This window comes from Oryctolagus cuniculus, unplaced genomic scaffold (assembly GCF_964237555.1).
Source record: "Oryctolagus cuniculus unplaced genomic scaffold, mOryCun1.1 SCAFFOLD_55, whole genome shotgun sequence".
Lineage (NCBI taxonomy): Eukaryota > Metazoa > Chordata > Mammalia > Lagomorpha > Leporidae > Oryctolagus > Oryctolagus cuniculus.
This window is the reverse complement of record NW_027208214.1, coordinates 825,170-846,787: the sequence shown is the minus strand read 5'-3', so window position 1 is coordinate 846,787 and position 21,618 is coordinate 825,170. Positions and strand designations below refer to the sequence as shown.

At 46.6% G+C, this 21,618-nt stretch overlaps 1 pseudogene; it reads left to right on the top strand.

Annotated features, from left to right (window-relative positions):
- Nucleotides 1-21,006, top strand: part of LOC127488995 (protein LYRIC pseudogene) — a 103,917-nt pseudogene extending 82,911 nt beyond the window's left edge.
- The last annotated feature ends 612 nt before the right edge of the window (nt 21,007-21,618 follow it).

The following is a 21,618-nucleotide window of genomic DNA, read 5'->3' as shown; positions in this document are numbered from 1 at the left end:
GAAACCAGCTTGAATTTCTCCTACTGGTCAAATACAGGGGTCGCGTATTTAAATAGTAGCACATTTTAATTTGTTAAGTAAAATAAAATTCTATGAGCTTCTATTGTTATAAAAGTGAATAAATAGGTGTGGGAGAAGGGAACACTTTTATTAAAGTTGGACTACTACTGTTATCAGGTTAAACTGCTGCCCACAATGCAGCATCCCATATGGGTACAGATGGGAATCTTGGCTGCTCTACTTTTTTTTTTTTATTTTTATTTTTTTATTTTTGATAGGCAGAGTGGACAGTTAGAGAGAGAGACAGAGAGAGAAAGGTCTTCCCTTGCCGTTGGTTCACCCTCCAATGGCCGCCGCTGCAGCCGGCGCACCGCGCTGATCCGATGGCAGGAGCCAGGAGCCAGGTGCTTTTTCCTGGTCTCCCATGGGGTGCAGGGCCCAAGCACCTGGGCCATCCTCCACTGCACTCCCTGGCCATAGCAGAGAGCTGGCCTGGAAGAGGGGCAACCGGGACAGAATCCGGCGCCCCGACCGGGACTAGAACCCGGTGTGCCGGCGCCGCAAGGTGGAGGATTAGCCTATTGAGCCACGGCGCCGCCTGGCTGCTCTACTTCTAATCAAGCTCCCTAATGATGTGCCTAGGAATGCAGTGGAATGGCCATCTACATGGGCCCCTGCACTCATATGACAGACCCAGATGAGGCTCCTGGCTTCTGGTTATGGCCTCACTCAGCCCTGGCTTTTGTGTCCATTTGAAGAGTGAACCAGCAGTTGGAAGTCTCCTCTTACTCCCCCCTCTCTGTAACTGTGCCTTTCAGATAAAGTAAATCAATCTTTTAAAAAATAAATTATAATAACAACCAGTTAATACTAACAAAATAATGGGATTTGTAAAAACAGTCATTTAGAAAACATGCTGGTAATAACAGAGCCAAACAATAATTATCAATAAATACTAAAATGGGTGGCTGAAATTTTCCTCATAATTTAACTACAGTTTCAAAGTATCTCACCACAATTTATTACAAATAGACAACTATCAATTTCACAGTAGAGACACATGGTAGATATCACCTTAAGAAATTATGAAATTAACATCTCCAAAGATAGAGCAAGTCAGCATCATGTATCTCCTGACCCAATGTGCTGAGAAGGACACAATATCACTTCTGGGGTGGTTCTGCCACAAAATCACAACCTGAATGTGGTGTAGAGAATCACAAGGCAAATCCAAGTTAACTGGCTTATCCAGTTAATGAAAGAAAAAGAAAGACAACAATTCTTCCAGGTTGAAAAAGGTTAGAAATATGGTAAATAAATTCAATGTGTGATGCTAAACGGGAACAGGGGTGGTACATGGAAGAGAGTAAACTGCTGTAAAGGACGTTACTGGGATGAGTGGAAAACTCAAATATAGAGTTTGGGGATAAGTAACACTAGTATCAAACTGTTATAGCTTCTTAATTACTGTATTATGAATTAAGAGAATACTCTTGTTCTTAGAAAATGTTATATAGTGAACTGTTTAAGGGGAAAGTTTGCAATTCACATCCAAACAATAGAGATAAAACAAGTATAGTGTGTTTGTGTGTGATGTGCATGTAGAGAGAAGAAGCAATTTCAGGGATTAACTTGTAAATCTGAGTAATGGGTATCCAAGAACACTTGATACTATTCTTATAATTTATTAAAGTTTCATTAAAATTTAAAATTTACAGAAACAATGCACACTCCTAAATCATTCTCATGTTAAATTTTATGAAACTAAATGGGAATACATACTAGATAAAAATGAATTGAAAATGAGAACCATATATATCAAAAATTGAAAAAAGAAATGATTGATAAAAGAATAATAAAATTGAACACCTCTAAATAAAGAAAACCAGGGCCAGTGCTGTGGCATAAAAGGTTTCACTGCCACCTGAAGTGTGAGCATCCCTAATGAGTGCCAATTTATGACCTGGCTGCTTCACTTCTGATCCAGCTGCTTATTAAGGTGCTTGAGAAGGCAGCTGATGGCCCAAGTCCTTGGGCCACTGCCCCCAAGTAGCAAACCTGTGAGAAGCTTGCCTGGCCTGGCCACAATCATTGCAGCCATTTGGGGAATAAACCAGCAAGATGGAAGATCTCTTAATTCCTCCTTCCCTTTCTCTCTCTCTCAACTCTGCCTTTCAAATAAATATTTAAAAAAATAAGATTAATAAACCCAATTTGAATTTGATTCTGCAATGAAAGAATATCTAAAAAGTGGAAAGTTAGCTAAGATAAAAAAGTAGAAAATAAAAAAGTAAGGCTCAGTAACCCAAAGCTAGCTTTTGAGAAGAAAGAATACCACTGAAGAACCTGTAAAATATATGCAAACACATGGAGACAGAACAGCACACTCCTGAAGGAACATGAGTCACAGAAGAAATCAAAAGGGAAATAAACAATTCTGGAGACAAAGACAAAAATACAACATATCAAAACCTATGGATGTAGCAAAAGCAGTGTTTAAAGGGAAGTACATAGCAATTAAAGCCTACATCAAGAATTTAGAAAGGCATCAAATAAAAAATCTATCAAAAAACAATAACAAAGCAAACCCCAAATTAGGAGGAGGAAAGAAATAATTAAAATTACAGGAGAAATCAGCACATGTGAAACAAAAAGAAAACCCTAAAAAACTCAGTCAAAATTTTTTTTAACAGGCAGAGTGGACAGAGATAGAGAGAGACAGGGAGAAAGGTCTTCCTTTACCATTGGTTCACCCTCCAATGGCTGCTGCGGTCAGCATTCTGTTCCAAAGCCAGGAGCCAGGTGCTTCTCCTGGTCTCCCATGCGGGTGCAGGGTCTGAGGACTTGGGCCATCCTCCACTGCACTCCCGGGCCACAGCGGAGAGCTGGACTGGAAGAGGGGCAACCGGGACAGAATCCAGCACCCCAACCGGGACTAGAACCCGGTGTGCTGGTGCCACAGGCAGAGGATTAGCCTATTGAGCCACGGTGCTGGCCGTCAAATATTTTTTGAAAATAAAAAAAATGATACATCATTGGCAGAACTAACCAAAAAAGAGGGGTAAGATTCAAATCTATAAAATCAGAGATGAAAAAGAAGTAATAATGGACATCAGTGAAATAAAAAGAATCATCAGGAGATACAAATATATGTCAACACACTGGGAAATCTAAAAGAAATGACTGGACTCCTGGACATATAAAACCTACCAAAATTGAGATATGAAGTCATGGGAACCTAAACAGAATAACAATCAAGACAGAGATTGAATTTTTTAATCACTGTTGATTTTTTCTTTGATTTCTCAAGTTTAGTGCACATGAAATACACATTAGTTTGTCCAGTTCCCTTGTATATATTTGTCAGGCTATTATTGCTCCTACATTATTGTGCACTGCTAATTCCAGTAATCAAGATATAGGTTATATATTAAGCATATTTCTTTTCAATGCTTATCTTTTTTATATAAAGATTTGTTTATTTACTTGAAAGTCAGATTTACACAGAGAGAGAAGGAGAGGCAGAGAGAGAGAGAGAGAGGGGTCTTCCATCTGCTGGTTCACTTTCCAGATGGTCACAACAGCCAGAGCTGCACTGATCTGAATCCAGGAGCCAGAAGCCTCTTCCAGGTCTTCCATATGGGTGCAGGGGCCCAAGCATTTGGGCAATCCTCTACTGATTTCTTAGGTCATAGCAGAGAGCCAGATTGGAAGTGCAGCAGCCAGGACCTGAACCAGTGCCCATATGGGAAGCCAGCACTGCAGGTTGTGGCTTTACCCCCTATGCCACAGTGACAGCCTTCCATTGTTTATCTTTTATTTCTATGTCATGTATACATCAATGATGTTGTAGTGTAAGCCAATCTTAGTACAGAGAACAAAAGCCCAATATAGTTAACTTTTTCATTGTGTCTTCATCAATTGGATGAAAATTCTGTAAATTTTCTTTTATAAAATATTTTATTTATTTATTTATTTATTTATTTGAGAGGTAGAGTTACAGACAGTCAGAGGGAGTGACAGAGATAAAAGTCTTCCATCCACTGGTTCACTCCCTAAATGGCCACAAAGGCTGGAGTTGAGCTGATCCAAAGCCAGGAACCAGGAGCTTCTTCCAGGTCTCTTATGTGGGTGCAGGGTCCCAAGCACTTGGGCCATCTTCTACTGCTTTCCCAAGCCATCAGTAGGGAGCTGGGTTGGAAGTAGAGCAGCTGGAACTCAAACTGGTACCGATACAGGATGCCAGCACCTCAGGCCTAGCACCAAACCCTAGAGTCTAATTTTTAAAAGGTGAGAGAAGCTGGTGTGTAAGGGTACCCACTACATAATGTCAACCATAGCACATGTGGAACAGGCAAAGCCATGGAGATACAAAAAGACCAGGAGTTCCCAGGGTTGCACTGGCAGAGCCCGGGGGTGCCCAGATCAGTGATGCCATCATCCTGTGTGCTCCTGTATGGGTACACCTGTTGCTGTTTGATTTTCAAAGCCCACTGAGCTTGCAGCACCAAGCAGGATGTGCAGATGGACCATGGACATGCCCAGGTCTGGGTGCTGGCTTAGCAGCAGCAGCAAGCATACACTCTTAATCATGACAACTGGGAAACTGGGCAGTGCAAACACCCCTTTTTACGCAGTTTTTAAGCCTCTGGAAGTTGCTGGGGAAGTTTGTTAATTTAAAAAACCAACATAATGAAGCCTGTTGAGTCTGTTGAGCCCCGGGTGTCAGGTGCACATTGCTGGAGATGCTGCCAATCTACATGAGCTCCTTCAGGAGTGAAACAGCCTCCAGCAGTTCCTATGGAAGCAGCCATTGGTGCTGCTGTTCCAGGGCTCCCCATGTGGCCAGCTCACCCCACAGAGCTCATATTTCCTCCACTCGGAGTGTCCATTTCCCTCTGCACTATCCCCAGTTGTGGCAGTCTCATCACTCCACAGACTCCCTGTGCTCTGCAGGTGTCTCAATCAGAGGACAGCATGGCTCACTGTCCTGCGTTAGGTGTGGTCTAGGCCTGCATCCACACTTGAACAAGTTCATGTCATTAGAGGAGACTGTGTCCTTCCCTGTGTTGTGTGTGTGTGTGGTGCAGGGGAGGCTGAGTGATGACCGCAGCAGACAGCAGACATCACTGAATACAAGGATGACTCCTGTGGGCAAGGCAGCTGGGAACAGCACAGGCAGTGAGGAGCAGGCCTCAGGACACCGGTGCATTTACAGATCAAAGACAGACGAGAACAAAATGCTCCCTGGTGCAGCATGCAAGATGCTTTCTCGTTGGGCTTTAGGTGTCCAGAGGTTACCTGTGCTCATTGTGCCTTTAACACACAGTCACCCTGTGACTGGCATTGAGTTAGGGGATCTCACACTCCATGGGTGTGGTGGGCTGTGTGCCCTCACACACAAAGCTTAGTTTACTGACTCAAAATCATTGATAAAGTCACTCAATCCACATCCACTGAAGATTGGACAAGCTTTCCTTCCCTTTCGTTTGCCGTAAGTGATGGCTGTCTCACTGTAGTTCCAGCACAGTGGCCCCAGTCTCCTGTAAAGTGTTCTTGGGACCCATGCCCCTCACCATGACAGGGAGCTCTGGGGAGGGTCTGAGGCCTGGCACCAGAACTCACTGGGGAATCTCTGCCTGGAGCTCAGTCCCTGCTGCTGAAAACATGTAAGGAAGGCAGGGCCCCCTGGAGATGAGAGCTGAGACTCCATGCCTGCCAGTTTCTCCAAAAATCCCATGGGCTCTAATTACTTAAAGCCTAGCACATCAATTCCTCTAATAAGAGGAATAAAGCAAGAGAAGTTTTAACATTATTGTCACCATTATACATCTTTTTTTTTTAACTCTGGGTGAAAGTTAAATCTCCTCTTGTCCATGGATGTTTCTGAAATTGTGGAAACTGACAATGTAAAATCACAGGTCACTCTTGTAAGGAGACCAGGATAGGAAGCTGCTCCTCATTCCCCCCTCCCTGGCCTGGGTCAGAGGGAGGTGGCCTAATTCCCTACAGTCAGAGGGAGGTGGCCCAACACCTGCATCTGAGCAGGGACTGACCAGCCTCTCCAGCCTGAGCCCTGCTGCATGCCTGCCTCTGTCCTGAGAGGAGATTCTGGGTCAGTCACAATTAGTTTTCATTGAAAGATCCCTTTCTTCCAACATCACTGTGCCAAGGGTTTCTTATTTTTGTTTTGTTTCATTTGTTTGAAAAGTAGAGTAACAGAGAGAAAGAGTTCTTCCATCTGCTGATTCACTCCCCAAATGGCTACACCAGTTGAGTCTAAGCCAGGAACCTGGAACTCCATCTGGGTCTCCTATGTGAGTTCCAGGGTCCCAAATACTTGGGCCATCTTCTGCTGCCTTCCCATGTGCACTAGCAGAGAGCTGCCTCAGAAGTACAGCAGCCTGGACTCCAACTGGCACTCCCATATGGGATACCAGTGTTTCAGGTGGTGGCTCAACACGCTGTCTACAACACTAGCCCCAAGATTTTTTGCTCCTAAAATTCCCTTTCTTCTCCAGTTATGATAGATGTGAAGCTTTGGGCAGAACATGAACTGGCAGAGGTATAGTGAGAAAAACAGCAGAGGATGAGGGAGCAGTTCTGGCAGCCTGGCTTCCCTGCCGTCTTTTCTGACAGCCATTGCTGTTTGCTGCATCGACACTGGATGAGATGGCTGCAAGTCTCTAGAAAATGGAATCAAAAGATGGGTTTACCTGGGCGCAGAAAATGTTTGAAATCCAAGCTTAGAGGGCATGAAACCATCCATGGAAATGTGTTATGAAGAACCGTGTCTGCAACAAGACCTATGCGAGGGTCAGTGACAGTGACCACGACTGACCCTGCTGGTTGTGTCCTCTCAACCTTGTCCGTGTCTCTTTCCTTGCAGGGCAGCAGGCTTCCTCTCCCTGAACACACTCTGCAAGGGGGCAGCTGTGCCAGGGAACCTGGTCTTTGGCTCCCTAGTGGGCATTGCCAAGGATTCCCCATCCTGCTGGTGTCCACTGCAACCATCTGAGGGGACTCATGGGACTGCACCTGCTGGACACAGAGAACCAGGTCCTGATGTGAGTGGAAAGCTGCATTTCATCACATTTAGTGAGGTGACCCAGTGCCTGACACCACTCTGGCTGTGACCAGAAACCTCACTGCATCTCCTCCTTCCCCTGCCATGTGACCACACAGGTGTCCTCTGTCCTCTTCTCCTTCACTGGCTGCTCCTGCCTCCCAAACACCAGGATGCTCACTGGAGGGTCCTGGCCAGTCCACCCCTGAGGCTCTGTTCAGACATGGCAGAGTCAGCCCTGGGTCAATTTAGCACAGTATATAAGCTAGCCACTTATTCATTACTATGTTTGTGCTGAGAGGGTTATTTTCCCCCAACAGAATGATGTTTCCTGTCTGCTGCCAGGACAGCCAGCAATTCCTGTTGTGACAGCAGGGCTCTTCAGAGAAAGCCACTTGGGCCCAACCGAGGCTGGGTGGGGCTTTTTCGGTCAAGCTGGTTCAGAGGAAGGTCAGGCTTAGCCAGAATCTGCAGGAGCTGCCTTAGCCGGGTGTGTCAGAACATCCAAGGAAGCTTCTGAGAAGTGGGAGGAATGAGGGCTGTGCAGTCATCTGGGGCCAGGACCTGTCTCTCAGACAGCTGGAAAATCAGATCATCGAGAGAGGCCTGCCTTGATTTCCCGACCTCACTGCAGCCAGGGTCTCCCCAGAGGGCAGTCAGGGAAGGACGCTGCCTCACAAAGCTGAGTGCCTCTCCCAAAAGCCTGGGTCCCCAAGCTGGCTCTTGGCCAGAGGCTGTGGTGCAGATGGGAGAAGCTCACACCCAGAGCCTTGTGAAAATACAGAATGGCACCCAGCCCCCACCCAACCCTGTTTTGGTGAAAGTCACCTGTAGCCTCTCGGCCAGTGTCCCCAGACACATCCTGTCCCTGTAGCTTCCTCTGGGCTGGCACCCCTAACCCTGTGCTCCCAGCTCTGTGCAGCCACAGCCCCCAGGGGGACAGACAGGAGCAGAGACAGCATCTCTGCTCAGCCCCCAGCTGCTCTGCTTACCTCTGGGGTCTGCCTGGAGCACATGACCTCCTACTGCCAGATCTGGCTTGCGTGCACAATGTTGAATCTGAAGCTCTCGCTGCCACTTGCAGAATGAACAGCAGTGGGGGGTATGTGTGGAGAGCTGCTGTTTAAACCTTACTTCTGGGGCTGGCACTGTGGCGTAGCAGGTAAAGCTGCCGCCTACAGTGCTGGCACCCATATGGGTGCCTGTGTGAGACCAGCTGCTCCACTTCCGATCCAGCTCTCTGCTGTGGCCTGGGAAAGCAATAGAAGATGGCCCAAGTCCTTGGGCTCCTGCACTCATGTGGGACACCCAGAGGAAGCTCCTGGCTTCTGGTTCTGGATCTGCCCAGCTCCAAGCATTGCAGTCATTTGGGGAGTAAACCAAAAGATGGAAGACGTCTCTCTCGGGCTGCACCTCTATCTGTTTTTTATTTTTTTTATTTTTTATTTATTTTATTTATTTTTTGACAGGCAGAGTGGACAGTGAGAGAGAGACAGAGAGAAAGGTCTTCCTTTGCCATTGGTTCACCCTCCAATGGCCGTCGCAGCTGGCACGCTGCGGCCGGCGCACCGCACTGATCCGATGGCAGGAGCCAGGTATTTATGCTGGTCTCCCATGGGGTGCAGGGCCCAAGCACTTGGGCCATCCTCCACCACTCCCTGGCCACAGCAGAGAGCTGGCCTGGAAGAGGGGCAACCAGGACAGAATCCGGAGCCCCGACTGGGACTAGAACCCGGTGTGCCGGCGCCGCAAGGCGGAGGATTGGCCTAGTGAGCCACAGCGCCGGCTCTGTTTTTTAAATAACTGTAACTCTGTTTTTCAAATAAATAAAACAAATCTTTTTGAAAAACCTTAGTCCTCTCTAAGCCTTTGGAGGTGACCCTTTCTACGTAGTATAACTTGGTTACAGCCAGGGCCTCTGTTTCCACCCACACTGTCACAGAGGCCCCACCCCTTCCTTCAGGCCCCTGCAGATACCCTGGCTCCATGGGCAGCCTCTTCCACCACTGGGAGACATCAGTCACCTCCCTCCCTAATGCAGGCCTGGAGGAGAGGGGAGATGACTGGGGGTGAGGGAGTGAGGCTCCCTGGAGCAGAACATCAGGAAATTGAAACCAAGAACTTAGAAGGTGACAGGAAAGAGGGCCACCTGTTAAGACTGGACAGAATCTATCAAGACAGCAACAGAGCAGCTTAAGAACCCAACCTTTCACTCCCCTTCCTCCTGTCATTGCTGACCAGAGGCTGCAGTAAAGGGACCCAAGAAGGTGCCTGCCTGTTGCTCCCTCTCTGGGCTCATTCCTCACACAGCCACCTGGATCAGTCTTCTTAAGGGAGTAACACAGACTTGTCTAAGCCAAATCCAGCCTTGCATGGTGGGCTGTGGGTCTCCCCCGCCTCACAGACAGAACCAGGTAAGTCCATGGAGCCACTCTCCCCAGTCTGCTGTGGCACACAGCTCTGCCTTCTCCCACAAGGTCTCCCAAGCTGCAGGGCATGGCTACCCAGAACCACATCCGTGTGCAGGGTTGCATCAGCAGGGGATAGCCAGAAGAAGCCTGCTTTCTGAGGCTGACATTCTTGTTACCTGACCAAGCCCCCAGATGACCAAGAACAGGTCTGTTCTCATCTCTGGGCAATACAGGGTCACAACCCATCTTGGCCCCCTTTTCTCTACCTTTCTTGCATTGTCCACCAACTCAATTGTCTGAGCACTCAGAGAGTTCCCTAAGCGTGCAGTGTGACCTGCCTGGCTCATTTTGGGTTTAGCAGATTATGGTTAGGCCTGAGGTCAGTGAGCAGCTGTTCCTGGGTCAGTGTGGCCCTGGGCAGCAGATATGCAGCCAGCACCTCATCTGACCTGCAGTGAGAAAACATGAGAGGCTGTGCACAGATGCACAGCTAGGGGACAGCTGCACACACCTGCTCCTCTGCTGTCAGTGAAACCTTCCCCACTGCTCTTGGAATCAACCATAGTGCCCCCCCTTGCCCCTGATGGTCCCTGAGTTTTCTCCAGGTGGTGTTATTGGGGAGACAGCAACAATCAGTCTTAATCAGCCCAGTTACCTGCAGTACTGCTGCCTGGGTGACCTCTCAGAGCCCTGACAGAGAGATGAGATCGAGGGGTTTGGAGTTCTACCCCCAAGCATGGTGAGACCCATCTCTTGCTGGGAGAATGAAGTCACTGACATCTCTGATCCTTGCTTTCCCCATCTGTGCAGGAAGCCTGGGAGTGTATCCTTCTGCAGGACTCCCATAGGTTTCCATGAGGTAGTCCCATCTGCTAATCACTCTGATTCTAGACTCATCCCGACAAGCACTCGGTGAGTTTAGTTATAAACAGAAGCCCTCAGAACTGCCTGTCAATGTGGTTCCCAAGTTGTGTGCAGACTCCCCAGGAGCCTGAACTCCATCTCAGGTCAGTACTACTCCACGTTCACCTGCCTCTCCAGGACACTGTCCCACAGTGCTAATGCATGTGGTTAGAAGACTATGTTCATAGCACTGGAACAGAGAAAACTCCCCTCCCTCTCTGCTCCCCATCTTCCTGAAACCAGCATCACCAGGCCCTGGCCACCCAGAACCTAGTCCTCAGTGGTCCCGTCCACATTGGCAAATGTTCATTCATTTTTAGATCTCACAAAAAGAAGAGTTAGGGTTTGCATTGACAACCCATGCTATGGCTGGTCTGCAGAGATGGAGACAGTGGGCAGTGGGAAAAGAAATGTGATGGCTGGGGGGTGGATCGAGACCCTGGGGAATTCCCAGTGAGGGGGTATGGGTACTGTGTTGACCCTCCCAACCCTGTGGTCACACTCAGTGTGCAACACAGGACCCTTTCCAATGCTCTCCATCACCAAACCAGAATCCAGGGCTCTAGGTTTTCTGTTTAATATGTAGACTTCACCAACTTCCTAGTCCGATACATGCCTGGCCATACGCTGCCAGCTCCAAGGCCAGTGATCCACAGAGATGGCAGCCAGCCTGTGGAGGAGGGACATGCTGGTCATGTGTCAGGCAGCCAGGGAGAGTGTCACACTCAGTATGCTGGGAGAGGGACCATGTGCTTTCCCCAGCAAGGATGAGCCTGGAGCAGAGTTCCTTCATACTCTGCAGGATGCAGGCAGCAGGGCCCATGCCTCCTGCCCCTGGTGGACATGCAGAGGTGTTCCTAGGAACAACTCTGCCCCTCCATGTGACTGCTCTTCCAAGGTGCCCCTCTCCAAGCCCAACCAGGGAGCAGGCAGAGCTGCGAGGCCCCCTCCAGAGCCCAGCCAGCTCCTTCCTGATGTTGAGAGTTTGCAACAGAGTGAAATTGTCCTTGCAGGCACCCTGATCTGCTTTTGCCTTCCATCCTGGAGAAGCCAGCTGGAATACAGACCCTGACAGCCATGTGGCAAGGGTGCTCTCGGCTCTTGGCTGAAGCTGGGCATGGTTTGTGGAAAGTGTCTTCAAGCCACACAGGACCCATGAAGATCTGGGCAGTGGGAAGGCAGAGCAGAGAAGCATGGTTTCTGTGACCAGCTCTCCCCCACTGACAAACACACCTCCTCCAGGCAGTCCACCATAACTCTCTTTCCCTTCTTCTTGCTGTTGCCATACACAAGTGAGACCAAGTCTTGCTGAGCCCTTGGACCTGGATAAGGTGCAGGTTCATGCCCATGGTGAGGGGTGGGATCTGAGAGGGGTCCAGAGTGGCTTCTCGTAGCCAAGGAGTCCCCAGCCAGTTTCAGGTCTGAAGACAGCACTGCTCAGGTTTGCAGTGGGCCCCACCTGGTGCTGGAGCCTGGGGACCTTCCTCACATCTCCCCATCACCCATAAAGCAGGAGTGCCCAGGACCCAGAGACAGGAGGCAGCCCTGTGCCCTCAGCTTACACTCAGGGCTCAGACCAATGGCCTGCCTTAGCACAGGTGTGCAGAGTACCTGAGAGCCTTCAAGTAAAGGTGAAGGGGTGGGAGTCCCTGAGGCCAGTGGTGGCTGGGCTGCATGACAGTGGGCTCATCAGAGAGGATTGTTGATGATCTGACAATTTTGAGAGCCAGTTGAGAATTACAGCCATTTTTGAAATTGAATCTAAAGTTATATTTAAATGTTTATATATCTATTGTGAGAAAAAGTTAATATATATTCAGAAAACTTCTTGCTACTGATTTTGTTGCCTTCTGCTGATGCACCCTTTGGGGTCCTCATGAGAGGCCTGTGTGGTAGCCAAGGCACCATGGGTCCACATGAGCTGCAGGTCAGGCCGTGGCCACCCTGGGCAGTAGCTCAGCATCCACCAGACCCTTTATAAGCCCTGAGCAGTACTAGGCCTCCAGACACCTAGAGCTGGACCTCTGGGATTAGGCATCCTGGGTGTGGGGTTGCCACAGCCTGTGAGCCAGAGGGAGAGCAGATGTTGCTGACTCAGCATGCAGTCAACTGTCAGTCCATAGGGGCCTTCTCACTGCCCTTGTGCCCACAGGCCAGGGAAGGACAGAAAGGAAACCAGATTTACAAGGGGCACAATAGAGGTAAAGAAGAAAAACTGAGAGGTGTATAGAAGACTGTGGGAAATTTCATTTAAAGAAAAAAGGCATGGCCAATAGTGTCCATTAGACTGACAAGACATGAATTCTTTAGTAAGTTTGAGATGCAGCTATTTCATAGCATGTGTTAGTGGGTTGGGGAGGGCTTGATTGCAATATGATGGTGACTCAAAGATGTGTGAGCGATGTGTGTATAGAGATGTCTTCTGTAGGTGACTCATTTTTTTACATAATGATAAAGGTTACTAATTCACCAAAAGTTCATAACTATTCCAAACATTATGTAGCTAATAATAGAGCTTCAAATTACATGAAGCAAAAAAGATCTAATAGAAATTTAAGAAGAAATTTAAGAAGAAATAGTTAAACCATGATCATAGTTGGAAATTTCAACATCCCACTCTCAAATTGATTAAAAACTGGACAATGGAAAAGTGGATATGGAAGACTTGAATGACATGATTAACAATTTGACCTGATACTTACAGGACTCTTTACCCAATAAAAGGTAAATTATTTCAATTATTTCTTGAAAAGTAGACATGAAAAAAGGGAAACTAAATTATATAGTAGTCAGAGGTGCTGAGAACAGGCATAAAACATCCACCATAAGGACAGCACTAAATACAAACAAATCAGTTAATAATCCATATAGCTATAATGAACAGAATGCACAAACAACAGTTTACATATAAGTTGATATTTTTCTTCAATTTTTATATAAGGGGAACCAATTTCATGCATTTCACATATATTCAATTTTAAGAGCATGATGTTACTTCCTACCCTACCATTTTTCCCTCACTCCCAGCTTCCCTCCTCTGTATTATTTTTCTTTTAAATTTTCACAATGGCATAATTTAAATTTATTTTGTAATCACAAGCTTAACGTTTCATTAAATAAAGGATTCAATAAATACTAAGTAGAAAAACAATTGCTCTTCAGGAGTATAGATTAGGGCTATAAAAATAATTGAATCTCAGATTAACAAATATGCACCTATGAATTACTTTTTGTACTCTGTATATTAGTTACTACAGATCAGGGAAACATGATATTTGTGTTTTATGAACTTCTTTATTTCACTAAGCATAATGGTCTTGTATTGCATCATTTTTGTTGCAAAAGAAAAGATTTTATTATTTTCAATGGATGAGTGGTATTCCATCACCTATACATACAATTTCTTTATCCAGTCGTCAGTTGATTGATATCTGGGGTTAATTCCACATCTTATCTATTTTGAGCTGAGCTGGAATAAACATGAGGGGTACAGAAAACTTTCATATGTTGATTCATTTCCAGTGGGTAAATTCCTGGGAGTGGGATAAGTGGGTCATATGCTAGATCTATTTTCAGTTTTCTGAGGATTCCTCTTTCTTCTTACATTCCTATCAAAAGTACATCAGGGTAACTTTTCCCCACATCTTCACCAGCATTTGTTATTTTTTACACTTAAAATAGACATATCTGTTATGCTAAAGATAATATTTTCATTTTCCCCAAACACTAAAATAGCACACAATGTAAGTTGATATATGCACTAAAAACCCTGTCTAAATGGTTGATTTTAATCTCACTTCTGGAGTCCTTAAAAACTGACACTTTTCTTTTTTCAAAAGATTTATTTATTTATTTCAGGGTCAGAGTTACATAGAGGGAGAGGCAAAGAGAACCAGGACTCGAACCGGCCCCTACTTGGATGCCAGTGCCGCAGGTGGAGCCTTAACCCACTACACCACAGCGCTGACCCCTTACACTGCTCTTAAATGACCTTTATTAAAGTTATCCACGAACAACCAAAGGAAAAGCCTTAGAGAGCTGTGCCTGTGGGATTTGCAGGAGGGCGGAGCTCAGTGTATCCTGGGCCAGATGGGAAAAGGAGTGGGGTTCCACTTTCCTTTAGTGCAGCTGTGTGTGGAATGAGAAGGTCATGCCAAGGTGGCCACTGGCAAGCGAGCCTCAGTTACTCAGGAATGGCTTTGAAACCCACCTGGCAATGGAAACTGCCTGGCAACAGGCTGTGATTGGATGGATTTGAAACTGCCTGGCAACAGGCTGTGATTGGATGGGTTTAGAAACTGCCTGGCAACAGGCTGTGATTGGTTGGGGCATAGACTGCCCCTTGACCAGATTGGCTGGTCTTGGCTACATAAGATGTTGTACCAACTGAAATAAACGAGTCTGCGGGCTGCTTGCCTCAAGCCTGCTTTCACCCGACTCCCGGGGTCTATGTGGTGACTCCACGCCTCTTGCCCCCACCACGCTCCTCCTCTCAGAAACGAATCCACTGCAACATTGTTGAGAAATCAACTGCAGCACAGCTGAACTGCAGGAACTTCAAGGGCCAGGCTCCCGGTCACAGAGCAGCAGCTGGCCAGGCCGGGGGTGGGTGGGGATGGCATGGGGTTCCTGCCCTGACCCACCATTGCCTACCACCTGTTGTTCACTGAGGGCTACAGCCCAGCCCCGAAGCCACAGTCCACCTTGCTAACCTACTGTGCCCACGCACTATGGAGTTTGCAGTGGTACACGGCCCTGGCCTGGATGGTGGGCTGCGGCCACCGGGGGCCTCCGTCAGGACTGCCCCAGCCTCTATCCTGTTCTGGCACTTGTGGCCTTTGGGCCACCACACTCTCTCCAGCCCTTTCCTACCAGGCTGCCTCGGGTGCTGAGAGTCCACACCTGCAGCAGGTGGTGGCGCTATAGCCAGGACAAGGCCCTGTGTCCTGCGGTGCCCTGGGACCCCACCACCAGTGCACGCCCTGGGTGGCATGGACGCTGAACTCATGCACTGGAGGTGTTGATGTCACTGGAGCCGGAGCTCCGGCTGCACCTTGTGCATGAAGTGCCCAACTCTTCCTGGGCAGAAGGAGTTCAACAGCTTCTGGGAGCTGGGTGAGGCTCCGCCTGCTGGCTGGGTAAGCTGCTGAGTGTGGCTGGTCCTCCCATGCCAAGGGAAGGCAGGGCAGGCCCCGATGCCCAATGGACTTGGAGCTGTGGCGGGCTGCTCCTGCCCTCCATGCGGTGCCCCTGCAGACGGCAGTGCAGACCACATCTCAGAATTGTGCCACCGCAGTCTATGCAGGAGTCTGCACCAGCTCTCTGGCTCGCCCCTCTCCCCACATTCCAGGACTCTCCCCACATTCCAGAACTCTGACTCTTGTGCTTCTTCCCCTGCAACCCTCTGCTGTATCCGGTCCCCAGAGCCCTCTTCCAAGGAGTGCGCACCCTCTCAGGGGGAGGACTCAGCCCTGAAGGGTGCAGCAATGCCCCACAATGACCAGGAAACCAAAATAAACTGCGTCACTTTACTAACTAAATCAATCAATCATCCTTAGTGTAAAAGATGCCAGAATTCCAGGGGCCAGTGCTGTGGCATAGTGAGTAAAGATGCCAGAATTCTGAGGTCGGGGGATATTTCTGTAAGGGAACCCGGATTTGTTTCTCAGCACTACACCGTGTTCAGTGGACTCAAGCTGTTTTTATTTGTGGCTGCATGGCAGGAGTTCCCAGCTGGAGGTGATGACCCTGAAATTAAGCTTAATATTGTAGCTCCCGCTGAAGGGTCACTTTTCAAACTGCATAGCCCTGAAGGACAGGGTGCTGAGTAAGGAGAACAAACTTCGCTGTGGACCAAATCAATTCCACCCAATGCAGAAATGGTTATGGCCTATCCTGCACTAAGCAAGACTTAAAGTCCAGTGGGGCTCACTCAACAAATACCCATATCTGCACGGTGACAAGACATGGTCTTGGGGACATTGGCCCTTTAGGACAAGTGCTGGAGATAGACAGCTCAGGTGACACTTTTCTGTCCTTAGTGGCTGCTGCATTCACAGGAGGCTGACTGGTCAAGCCCTGAGTAGTTTTCCACAAATGAACATCTTTCAAGCACAACCGAAAACATGCTCAGAAATCTCCTTCAGCATCAGCAGACTTTGTGTGGGTTTAACCCAGACTTTACTTGGTCTGCTCACAGAAACCATGGCAGGGACCTGCTGTTTGCATGCACATTTAACAAAGAAGAAGTGATTCTGAAACAGCTGTGTTTATTGTTATGCTTGTATATTAACTATGACATAATGGACTTGCTATTTCGAGAGGCAACAGACTGGGGAATCCTCGTGTCATTGCAGACCATCTGAGGTAATTTTTGCATTGGAAACCTTTCGTAGGCCTCTCATAAGCAGCCCAGGCTCTCAGAAGGTGAATGCCACACTGTGGACAGTGGGCAAGGCGGGCACTGCCCTTCTGGGTCAGAACCTTCATCCCTCAACAAAAGCACTTGCTGGTTACCATTCCTGAGGGTTCTGGATGGTGAGGCATTCCTGACCCCCAGGGCTGTCTGTCGGGGCACAGTCCTCTGTGGTTGTCTGTTGCCCTGGACACTCTGGCCAGTCAGTCCCACACCAGGATTTCCTTTGGGGTAAGGTGAAACCTCATGGTGGTTGTTCTTTGCATTTTTCTGATGCCTAGTGATTTTGAGCATCTTAAGCCTGTAGGCCATTTGTATGTCACCCTTTGAAAAATGTCTGTTCATATCCTTATTCCCTAACTAGATTATTTGTTTTGTTGTTGATTTTTTGAGCTCCTTATATATGCTGGATATTAGCCTTTTATCAGATGTATAGTTTGTGAATATTTTTTCCAAGTCTGTTGGTTGCCTCTTTATTTTGTTGAGCATTTCCTTTCTGTGCATAAGCTTCTTAGCTTGATGTGACCCCATTTGTGTATTTTTGCCATTATTGCCTATGCTTCCAGGGTCTTGTTCAAGATGTCTTTTCCTATGTGAATGTCTTTCAGTGTTTTCCCCAACCTTTCCTCTGGTAATTTGATGGCATCAGGTCTTAGATTTAGATCCTTGTTCCATTGTGAGTTGACTTTTCTATAAGATGTAAGTTAAGGTTTTTTTTTTTTTTTCATATTTCTGCATGCAGAGATCCAATTACCCCAACACCCAAAGACACTCCCAGGAGTGATTTTTAGTTTGTTAAAGTTTACTTGATTGTAGATGTGTGAATTAATTTCTGGAGTTACTAGTATGTTCCATTTGTCCACATGTCTATTCTTGTGGTAGTACCAAGCTGTTTTGATTATAACTGCCCTGAATATGTAATATGTCTTGAAATCTGGTATTGTGATGACTCCAGCTTCATTTTTATTATTTAGGATTGCTTTAGCTATTCAAGGTCTCTTGTGATCCATATGAGTTTTAGGGTCATTTGTTTGAAAGCTGAGAATAACTTTTGTGAAACTTTGATTGAGATTACATTGAATCTGTAAATTGATTTGGGTTATAAATTGCTTTTAATGAGGAAAAATGTCAAATGTGAATAATGCTGTCATACAGAACCTTTCTAAATAAAATTTACCCATGGAAAAAAACCTTGCTTAGTTGAGGACCAAGACATAAAAGTTTTCATTAAGGGTTTGTTGTAGCAGTGCTCATCTGAGAAGAGAAGTGGAATGAAGGGAAATTTTGGTGATGGTCCCTTTTATGAGTTATCTTGATTGGTTCCAATCTCCAGTTATTCAGTAAAACACTAATGTAGGCTGCTATGATGGTCTTCTGTAGATATGATCAAAGTCCATAATCAATTGACTTTAAGTAAGGGGGATTACCCCAGATGAACTTGGTGGGGCTGACTCAGTTATAAGGCCCTAAGGTTAAACTGAGTCTCCCCTGAAGAAGCAGACACTCCTCAGGTGGGAAGCAGTTCTCACATGTGCCTGGGAGTTCTGTCTCCCCTTCTTGATAACCCATCCTGTAGATGCAGTCAGAATTCTCATCCACACTCCAACATCTGATAACATTTTCAGTTAGACACAATCTTTTTCTTTTTTGAATCTGGTTGGGCTGTGCATAAAACAGTGCCTTTGCTGTTTTTGAAATATCTCTTGGTCAAGTTGATTACTTCTTCAGGCAACACCTGTTTATCAGCATTGCTGTCAGCGGCTTGTGTGAAGAGGGATAATCCTGGAGCTCTCAGCTCTAGGTCAGAACTGGCAACTTCAAGAATCTGCAAAATCTTGAGTGATTTGTCCTATCAGAGTAGTTCATGGAGCCATGCCCAAGATGGCTAACATGGGTGGCCCTGGGCCTCATGAGCAGGCCAATCCTGGGTCTGAAGTTCATCCCTGCCTTGGATTAGCCTCTGCTTCTGGTCAATCAATAGATAGTCCTCATCTTGGTCCTGATCCACAACTTCTCAGGTCTTTCTTCAGTTAATTTATTATCATTCTTTGACATTTTCCAGATAACTTTACTCAGTGCATAGAAACCAATAACTCCAAGGGTCACACTGCTCCAGTGTAAGTCGCATCATTGATCAGGGCTTTATAAAGTGATAGATTCCAATTGTTCCTCCAAGGGAGGTCAGTGGGACCTGGCGCTGGCATCGAGATGCCACTTAAGGGCTGGTACTGGAGACGCTCGCTCCCGTCTGCCCTTCTCCTCCTGGCTGTGGTGGAGTGAGGCTGACTAGGGGAGAACTGGGTGCCCCCTCTGCCCTAGCTGTGGCGGCAGATTCCTGGCTCTGGCAGGAGGAGTGACAGCGATGTGTTTGCCTGAGGCTATCCAGCCCGGCCCTCCGCCCTTCCCCCTGACTCTTAAATGGCATCTCTATGCCCCAGCATCATCCTGCAAGTCCCTCTGCCAGGAGGGAAGATGGTTGCAGGGAGCTGGCAGGACGAGCTGGCCCAGCAGTCCAAGGAGGGCTCTGCCCGGATGCAGGAAAGGCTCCCGGCCCTCCTGGGCTTTCTGTGCACCAAACTGGGCCTCGACCTGGGCCTGGAGCTGAAGCGGTACCTGGGCTGGGTGATCCTGGTGGTGCATGGGAGCGCTCGGGCTGCTGCTGCTCTTCCTGCGATGCTAAGGCTGGGCCACGGCTTGTGCTGGCGCCCGCAAGAAATGGAGGAGCCCGCCGCTCAAAAGGGAGTTGGCGGCCTCGCCAGCCTCAGCCTTGACGACCTAGCCTTGCTGAAGAACCTCAAAAACGAGGGGCGCAGGAAGAAGAACCGGAAGAAACTGCCCGAGAAGCCCAGACCAAATGGACGGACCATTGAAGTGGCTGAGGGTGAAGTTGTTCGAACTCCTCGAAGTAGAACAGCAAAACAGCCACGAGAGAGAGACAAGAAAGCAAAGTCATCGCTGAAGTAGTGCAAAACAGTCCTCGCCATGATGGAAAGGAAGTTGATGAAGGAGCCTGGGAAACTAAAATTAGTCAGAGAGAAACGACAGCAGCGTAAATGTGATAAAATGTTGACTGATTCTGGTTCATTGGATTCAACTGTCCCTGGGATAGAAAATATCACCACAGTTCCCACCAAGCAACTTGCAACTGCATCATTTCCTGTTGGTTCCAAGAAGGATAAAGCTGATTCTCATCTAGATGTTCAAGTTAGCAACTTTAAGTCTGGAAAAGGAGATTCCACACTTCAGGTTTCTTCAGGATTAAATGAAAGCTTCACTGTCAATGGAGTAAGCTGGAATGAAAAAAAAATCTATAAAACCCTCCTCACAGATCAGTGCAAGTGAGGAGAAGTGGAAAGCTATTTCACCTACTGCAGGCAAGAGGAAAACTGAGCCATCTGCTTGGAGTCAGGACACTGGAGATGCTACTGCAAATGGAAAAGACTGGGGAAGGAATTGGAGTGACCGCTCAATATTTTCTGACATTGATGGTCTGTCTTCTGCAGATCCCGGCTCTGATTGGAATGCACCAGCAGGAGAATGGGGGATCTGGGTAGATGAAGAAAGAGCTTCACTTCTGAAGTCTCAAGAACCAATTCCTGATGATCACAAGATTTCAGATGATGATAAAGAAAAGGGAGAGGGAGCTCTTCCAAGTGGAAAAAGAAAAAGATGAAAAAGAAAAAGAAGCAGCAAGGTGGAAGATAACTCTTGCACAGGACACAGAAGAATTAGAAAAGGAAATTAGAGAAGAGCTTCCAGTGAATACCTCTAAATCCCATCCAAAACATGACAAGGTTTTTTCCTCGAAGACTGTAAGCACTAGTGATCCACCTGAAGTACTTGTCAAAACAGTCACCCCATCAAGACGCTTCCACCTGCGGTTTCTACTGAGTCATCGGTTAGCTTATCAAAAGATGATTCTGACAAGAACTCTTCCCAAGTGCCAGACAGATAAATCCAAGTCAAATATGAAGCAAAGTAGTGTGCCTCCTGCCCAGACCAAGTCTGGAACCAAGGAATATCCCAAACAAATAAAAAAGAAGAAAAAAGCCAGATGGGAAAACTGAGTGTTTTTTCTTTCCCTGTATTGGACATGTGTTTGCAAACACTGTCTTGAAAATTATGCTGTTTATGCAATAATTTGTGGATATGTACAGAGTTTTATATAAACTTAAACCAATTTTTAAAACAAAACTGAACTCAACCACCATAAAAATGGAATCAAAGAAAAGTTAATTTATGAAATTAAGAGATCAGAAAACTATTCTACGTACAGTGCTGGAAGAGACTTGGGAAAGTCTTTTCATTGAATGAGAATTATTTTAATTTAAGACTATTATCCTGGCTTTACAACAGTGCCCTGTTTACAACAGATGGTGCCCTATCTCATCTGCAGCTGAGGAATAATGGATTCTGATTAGAGAAAGGATTGTCTTCAAGTTAGCAGGCAACTCCTGGGATCTTATGCACAAACTTGCACCATTTGGATCTATTTTATGTTTAAATCAAAGTACTTTGTTTAAATGCGTAATCTGACATATCTTTACATATTTGTTGGTAGCAATTTGTATTAAAAGAATCACAAGTACAAATAAAAAGTCATTTATCATTTATTTAACTAAACTGTCATGGTTTAGTCTACAATTTTTAAAACGTTCTTAATTCAGACATTGAAAATGTAGTTAATACTTGTATGGCTTATGAAGTTATTTCTGATAGCCTTGCATTACTTGAATCGTTCAAAATACAGTATATTTGAAATTAATAAAGGAAAACTATTGTATTTCTTTTATATACATTTAAAGTTCAGACTCACATGCTCT